The following is a 9,085-nucleotide window of genomic DNA, read 5'->3' as shown; positions in this document are numbered from 1 at the left end:
CTCCGCGGCATGTGGGATCTTCCCGGACCGGGGCACGAACCCGTGTCCCCTGCATCGGCAGGTGGACTCTCAACCACTGCGCCACCAGGGAAGCCCACCCCTTAATCTTTTGATTTTCAAATCATTCCCTATCGAAAGCCCATCATGTACAGACCATGTTGCTTCTCTCCTCTGATCTGAGCCTCACATTTAACTGGCCATGTATGTATAAGAGTCAAGCAGTTTTCCCAGGTAACTTTGTAAAGCTTGACTCTTGCACTTTCACTCTTCAATCAAACTGTATTGTATTGTTGGATAACATAAGCACATGATAATCTTCAAGGCACTGACTGATCATATGACAAGATGCTGACTGACATCCATACCGGTGTTACAAAAGGAGGGATATTCGAGTGGGCGTTAATTTTCTTGGTGCTTAGTTACTAATTAATATTTTTGTATTTTGACAATTTGTCCTCCTTAACACAACATGATTGTCTATTTTCAGATAACAAATAAATACGTGGATAATATTTTTGAGCATTTATATAAATTATATAATGTTTTTATATAAAGTTCCAGGGAATAAATTGGTTGTGTCCAAAATATCATAGACATCACCTTCAAATGGAATTTTCTGAGAAGCATTACTTTGGGAATTACCTTAGAATGATAATCCTGCCTCACTTCAACATCTATAAGCACAACTGTCTAAAGTCTGTTATCTCTACCACACCTGACTTCTCAAGATTCACCCATCAAATTAGTTTTTACAGAAAGTCTCCACTTTGCCAATTAAACGAAGTTTAGAGTCCCTAAGAAAAGAACAATTTAAACTTAAAGAACATGACATTTCTTCCACCAGGCTCTAAGAATAAAGCTTCCCCCACCTATTTTCAGTTTTGACTTCACTTTCTGAAGGTTTGAAAGTGATTTCACCAACAGATGTGTACTCATTGACACTGCCTTTTTGGGTGAGATAAAAGTTTTACTATGTAGTTTTTACTAGTATTTACATACTTTATATAAGATTATGTATATTAGCTTCCTGTCCTAAACTGCAGTTTAAAAATGACAGGCTGACTTTTTAACAGTAGGGATCATAAGCCTTCAAACATCTTAAATGACTCCATACTACTTACATATATCTTGACTTAATTTATTATAGCCAAAATAAACATAGACTCTAAGTTGAATAAAATAACCTTTCCCCCTTCCTTATATAACTTATCTAGTTGTATAACTTACAGAGAAAGACAACATTACAAGAGTCCTAGTTCATGATTTATTCAAATACTAAGAGCCATAATCCTAACAGCAAGAAATGCAAATCCTTGTGATTTTTCTCTATTCAGTACAGGGAAAAAATACTTTCTGACCAGTCTATTTTGTATGAATTCTGATACTACAGTTTCATTTATCTTTCCGCATAAATTTCAATATAAGTATTCTGAAAGCCTTTAAAAAAATTAGTATACATGCTATAAAAATGCTTGACTGGACACACATTTTTACATCGGCAATAATATTTGATGAGCTTTCTCATAAATATGAAGAACCAGTCTCTTATTTCAACTTAATTTAACTGCAGTCCAGCAAGTATTTATTAAGCACCTGCCTCAAGGTAGCAATTGTGGAGATATAAAAGATTATAAGATTTATTTTCTCCCTCAGATTATAATCTGTGGAGGAAACAATGTTTACAGATCTGAAACTATCACAGGCTTAAGAGATGAATTATAGTTGGCTCAAAATTCAGTGACACCCCCCAAAGACAGCTACCTAGGTGCCCTTTTAATATTTAAGCATAATAACTTTGCTTTTTCTCATGTGCTATGAAAAACCCAGGAACCACTCCAATAGCTGAGAATTATTGGTGAGGCATTTCCCCTAGTGTCCTCTTGCTTCAGTTTTCTGATTCTATTCTTTAGTAGGTTACACTTGGCATCTAACTCTGTAGCTGCTGCCCTTGGTCTGCACAGCTTTGCTCCCCACTGGCCATTGCTCTGATCCCTTCACTCCTCCAGAATACCATTGACACAGGATGAGTTTTATTTAAGATCTGGCATAGTGGAAGGTGCAGCTTTCAGCATAGGACAGACATTAATTGAAAACGAAATGCTTGTATTCTTCAGCCTGTCCCAGACGTGGGTAACTGTCCATTGTCCATGCTTCCCTAGAGATATTACCTTAGCTATATTTTCTCAGGCTCCCCTGTCACCTCTTCTTCTCCAGTATTTCCAAGCTTCCTCCTCTCTCTCATACACAATCTCAGGTACTCCATATTTCTGCTCTTTAATCTGAAGTATCTGGCACTCCTTCAGTAATCCATGTTACAGGGAAGCTTCACTATTGCTAAAGAGTCTATTGGGGTTTTTTTCCCTAAAAAAAGAATCATCTCCCCTTATATGAAAATTCCACTTGTCTAGTATATGAAAAGTGATTGTAGTCAGTTCTTGCTTTGCATATAATTTTTTATCTTCACAATTACATGAGCAAGTGAAAATGAGCAAGAAAGAGCTCTCCCCAGGCTGACTTGTCCGTAAGGCTTCGTGGAGGAAATGGGAATTGGGCCAGATCAAAGGGTCATTGGTATTTGAGTAGGTTGAAAAGAGGAAGATATTCCTACACAGCAGAACAAACAAATAAGGGTTGAGATAGGGAATTGTGCCTGATTCATGTGGGAGAGTGAGAGGAGAGTTACTTAACTAGAAATTGAGATGTGGTGAATAGTAGAATATGAACTCAGAGAAATAGTTTGGTAACTAATTATAGCATAAACTAGAGAGCATGAAAAAAATTTAAACTTGGAACAATAGAAAACAAGAAATAGAGGCTTTGTGGGATTCCTTAACAGAAGTGAGACATGGTAAATAAATATTTGGAGAAGGTTAGTCGTGATGCAACAGAGATGGGATGATGGTATGAGAGCCTGGAGGCAGAGACGTCAGTTTGTATGACATGGCAGTAACTGTGAGGGGAGGCTGAGGAAATGAGCCAGCCTGGTGATACTGGAAGGGAGGAGACTTGTGAGAAATGAGAAATAATGCAAAGGATCCATCCTGCTTAGGCTTAAGGCTGCTGACCAGCAACACAGCCCCGATGCATTTAGCGATGAGCTGGGACAGGGAAGTGAAGAGGAGAGTAGGAGATATTTACCCTCCAAACTACAGGGGTTGTATCAAAGCTACAAGTTAGTGGTAATTTTCTACTCAGGTTGCCTCTGAAGACTTTTCTTTTGTATCTCTCCAAACTTATGTAACACTCTTTGCTAATATAATTATGGATAATTTAAAAATATGCATGCATTTTAATCTTTTACAAACAATTTTTGTTGTTTTTTATAACAAAGGTAATGAATGTTGATTGAAGAAAATGTATAAAAGAAACCTAAAATCAAAACATTAATGATCCACCATCTATAGATATACCCTGCTAATATTCTGCCATTAAATATACTGTATTTTTGACAGATTAATGCATAACACATCAAAGTCGATTTTGTCTTCTTCATAGTTCATATGGCTTCTAAAATTGTTTAAAAGGACAAGTTTATTAAGCTTTCTGTCTTTTGTTTTCCCCATTTCAACCAATAAAGAAAAGAACACTTGGCACTAGTCTTGCCAGGGTACAATGGTTAAAGAAGGGAAACTGGGAAGACAAAGCAAGTTTCTGAGAAAGAGCTTCATCAACAGAAATGTGTTTCAGGTTTTGTGATTCCATTCTTTTTGGCCCATGACATTAACCTTCTCAGAAACTTTATGTTTTCAAATGATTCATGTTTAATAAAGATAAGCATTGGGAAAGTACCTTGAAGGCAAAAAAGATATCTTGTACGCTGAATTTACACTGACCTCAAGATCCATAAATATTTGGTTTTTAGGCACTAGATTCTGAAGAGAGGTTTCTGCTCTGCCACTTAGGTAGCCAGGAATGAAAAAAACATAATAAAATAACACTGTTTGAAACCAAAGACAACAGAATATTCTGGGACATCATATATTTTGTTTAGTAACTCTAGCTATAGAAAACTCAGCAAATTCTACAGAGGACTATTCCTTAGAATGGAAAACTATTTTCTGTCCATAAATGATGACATTATTTCTAAAGAGGAATGCCTTGCCCTATCTTCTAAGGGTTCTAAACATAGCCAAAAGTCAATTTAAAACTCTGCTATAAGTTATAATGTTTTTAACAGTATAACCATTGCTCTTCTAGTCTCAGGTCTGACAATAAGACATATTTCTTACTTTCAAAAGTTGTATAGACCTTCACAATTTTCCTGGAAATAAGATGTCTAGGAAGAAAGAATGAGCTAACTTGGTAAAGTAACTTGGGGATTTGAGATAAGATCTGGTGCGTATTTGTCAATGACTAGTGTGTTGCCCTTACGAAGGTCATTTAATCTCTCTATATTTGGAACTTGATGTTAATATGCTTTCAAGCATTCTTCTCATTTAGCTAAGCCATTGCTTACATGGAATACTAGAAAAAAATCAAAGCAACAATGGTTTTTAAGCACAGAGCATGTAAAAGACTGTCTACACGCTAAGCATAGTTACCCACCCCTCACACAGGGAAGTCAAGCTGTTCAACCCACAGGATGGCTTCACTGCGCACATTTGAAAACGGACTCCTCGTGGTCTAAGAGCAAAACAAACAGCCACGTGCTTTTGACCTTCTCAGTACTCAAAAATGCTTAGGAGCAATTTTAACTGAGTGATACTATGGATAAATTGCCTCAAACAATTTCACTTCTTAGAAAGAGGAGGAATAGGTCAAAGCAACGCACACATAGTTCTGCATGAATATCCATTGACACTTTCAAATTGGAAAGAACTTTCAAGACGTTATCCTCAGCCTCCTATTTACCTTCCCTTCCCTTAAAGAGGTGTATGACCCCAGTACTTTGTACCATGCAGTGTTTTTATTTCCATGAGTTGAAGAGGGCACCCATCCTAGAATATATTCTACCCAGACAGGGAGGTCAGAGGATAGGCAAAAAGAACTAGCTGTAGATTCGTTATCTGGTTCTGTGACTTCCAGTATAGCGTTAAAATTCAACTTTCTATTCTCAGGCAATACCAGTATTCAGAGTCGTACCCTATCAACTTACAGTTTGAGAAGAGGGCCACTTATTGTTCATACATTGTGAAAGGAAACAAAAGTTAGGTCACCAGAGGGCAATCGGTCTATTCTTATTTTCTGATAAGCAACGAACATTTATCGAACACCCACTATATGCCCAGTGCTGTGCTTGGCCCTGCTGGGAAAACATAAAGATACGTTAGGTCTCTTTCCTCAAGAACTTTCATTTAATTAAGAGAAAAGATGAAAACACATCACATAGGGGCTGCTTAGCAGACAAAATGAGGTCCAGTGGACCAGCAGCCTCAGTTCACCTGAGGCTAGCTAGAAATATGGACTCTCTGGCGCCGCCCTAGCCCTATTGACTTGGAAACTGCAGCTGAACAAGATCCCCAGCTGATGCACATGAATGTGTGAGAAGTGGTGACAGACAGAACAATGTTTTCTCCCCCCCACAAATCTATGCCACAACATTAGAGGTGGCCACCGGCCCAACCACACGCTGAGACTATGAATGGGCAAGTTCTTGGCGGACAAGGAATCATTTGAATGAAATATGCCTAGAAAGCTGGAGAGACGTAGACAGGCTTAGCAAAGAGGCTGTTGTTCATTTTTAGTCCTACCAGAGTACAAAAAAACAAAAAAGCTCATTATTTTATTTAGCTTGCTATCGGTAAACCTCGAAAATGTAAAAATGACTTCTTCAAAGGGAAAAAAAATCTATTGTCTAAAATTTATTTACATTTATTTACTAGGCTAAAGAAGATAGTACCTGGAGGTTATTCAACTCAATTTATAAAAGATTTTGTGATTTAGATTAAGATTCTTGTCTCCTTATTTTTTTTCTGGAATTAGCATACCTCTAGGACCTATCAACAAAAAGAGATATATCAGGAAGGATTTTACTCAAAGGACATTTCAGTTTGTATGTAAGGGGGGAAAAAGTATTAGGTTGAGTTGTAGAAGGCTAAAGCATGGAATTTAAGTACATCCTAAGTAATATAATATCAAAGCACTTTCATATTTATTTGAAATCAACAACAGATACTTTTTTTACTCAATAAGGAAAAACTTAAAATCAATTCAAAAGTGATGACTGACATTGCTATAAAACATACAACATTTTCTTTGTGTCACTGGACCATGAAGAACACCTAGAATTTTTAGTGATTAGTAAATTGCTCTTCACAGTAATGATTACACTTTGTACTATATTGTGCAATTAGGTCGGTGTATAATTATTATACATTACCATCGTATTACTATTCTTATACATTCGTTCTTTACTCTTTCAGATCCCTTAAAGAATCAACGACACTCCTTGAAGCTAAAATAGATTTCATTTACATTAATGAAGATTTTGATTAGTTAATGGAAAATAATTCCATGTAAGTTTCTGTATTGAATTACCCCTTACAGTTTTTTCACATGACTCTCTACTCTTTGTTTGATATTAGCATTTATAATGCGAAATATAGTTCAAAAGGAGAAGTAATGTGTTCTTATTTCTTCTTTTCTGACTCCATTTAAATGCAGGATTAATCACATTAATCACCAAGTGTGATTTCTGAAAGTCACATTTGGTCACTGAAGAACTATTTTTTTCTCCTTCTTTGTGGACCTCAATTCCCAATAGTGATTAAATCTTAATATTAACTATGAGAAGGAAAATATAGCTGTGACCCTAAAAGAAATTTAAAATATACTCTGTTTCCAGTATTTCTGTATTAATAAATTTTTAAGAACACTGCAAAGACATTTGCTTCCATCCAAAGTATTTGTCTTCTTTAGCCTGAGGCTGTGGGATACAGGTTAAAAGAGTCTGAAATAACTATGTAAATTTATGGCCAATACGTTTTCAGTCTGGAGAGTTTTTTGTGCTGTTGCTCTACTTGTTTGTTTTTCTCTTTTAATAAGTTATCACTAAAGTATTAGGTGGTTCTAAAATGCAAATACTTTTGAAAATAACTATGTAAGTATATATAGGGAGAAATATAAAATATAGACAATAAATGTATATAAATACAATAAATGTATATAATATAAAATGTATAAATTTATATAAAATGTCAAATATTAAGACTTTTATTTCCAGATTATAAAGTTTTGGTTTGTCATATACCTTAATTAGATATAAAAATATTTCTTCTTAAAGTAATACATTTATTGTAAAAATACAACTTGGATTTCATGGTCATTATGGTTCACAATTTGAGACACATAAAAATTATTTTTAATAGGGTGAGTAGTTTCTATTTTCTCAAACTCTCCAACACCTATTTCATAATCATATCCCCATAGTTATAACTACCTTTGATTACAAACAGAACTATTTTAACTTTATGTGATATGTATGAAAGAATCAATATCTCATCTTTTCAGTATGAGGTAGCCAGTCTGTGGGCCTCATACAGACTCATGGAGATGTTAGTGACCAAAATAAGGAAAGCTTAAATCAGTAGTTCACTGATTTTTCAAATCTCATAACAGGAATGAATAAATTAGACAATGTCAATTTATGAAAATGAAATAAAAAATCATAAAAGAAAGAAAAATACTACAGCAATGAAGCCAGGATCAGGTAAAGAAGAAAATTCTTAGAATAACAGACTCCGTGCTGAAGTTTCACTGTTCATTTTCTTAACGTTTATTCAGGAATCATAGCCAGAGTTTTTCCATACATAATTTTTTGTGAGTGAAAATCTAAATCTTCATGGAAGGTCTACATATTCTTTAAAATAGTGCCCTGCCATTAGAGACTTCTACAATGATGGATGAGAAAAATGGCATTCTGAAGACATAATGAATACCCATATGGAGACACAAGACTGCCTTATCTGCTTTATAAAACTCAGGGTAAATTCTGTGTAAAACTATCATCATGTAACCAACAGAATATTGCTAATACTCCTGTTCCTTTGGTTAAATGCTTGTGTGAGAATCCACTCAAACACATGAGAAAGAAGAACAATGTGATACCACCATGTCCTATGGTGTGGTGTATAAAAGGTTCTTTTCTAGAGTACAAACTAAATGGTATTTTCTCTACAATTCAGTTAATTTCAGAACATATTATACACAAAGTACCTACTACGTGAGAAGTACAAGGCATTGTGTTCGGTCCTGCAAGACAGGAGGATATAACAATACAAATGTGACACAACTGGATAATAAGACTGCACCTCATAAAGGCAGAAGTAGCATAGTTGCTCTAGTATACTCCCCACACACACAAAAAAGTGCCACGAGAAAGATTTAAACAAGGGGTAGATATAAAAAAGAGAGAGATAATTTCTTAATAGAGAATGCTGAGGGAGGAGACATTTGATCTATATATCAGTTATGTTTTCAAGCTTCATATTCAGTCACACATTAAACAAAAATAACCAAAAAAAAAAAAATTGTTACCAGCTTAGTTTCACGGTTTTTGGTCATCACAACTCATTGGCATTTGCTGGGATGTCAAAAATTCCCCCATGGTCTCTCTCTCATCAGTGCTGCATTCACTGTCCACATCATCCCCATCCTTAGGCATCTTTCATAACCCCTCCATGTGTGAAGGGGACTCTGGACTCTTGGGACTATCCCAGCCCTCTCTGCTTAGACCCAATGAGCTGCCTCCTAAGATTCCAAATAAGAAGTGGGAAAATTATCTTAAAACTTCTTCTATGTTTTGAAGTCTCCTAAATTTTTCTGCAGTTATTATCATCTCTCTCCAATGGAGGATACCACCTTGGAGTGGAAAGATTTGATGGCAAAGATCCTTGGAGTGAGCGCAAATGGATAGTTTGCTGAGAAATGGCTATGATTTTGCCACGCTGAGATGACAGAATGAAGTAGCCCCTTCAGACTGCAGATAAGTAACTTTAGAGGTCAGGAAGGCATCTGAGACGACTCTACCAATTACCTCACCCATAATGAAGTCATGACAGAACAACATGGTAGAACAGCCATTCCCTCATTCATTCTTCCATGAACACAGTACATCTATCCTATGCTTTTATCCAGGTACTTGTCT

The sequence above is a fragment of the Phocoena phocoena genome, chromosome 5 (assembly GCF_963924675.1).
Source record: "Phocoena phocoena chromosome 5, mPhoPho1.1, whole genome shotgun sequence".
Classification (NCBI taxonomy): Eukaryota; Metazoa; Chordata; class Mammalia; order Artiodactyla; family Phocoenidae; genus Phocoena; species Phocoena phocoena.
Note: the sequence above shows the minus strand (reverse complement) of the source record.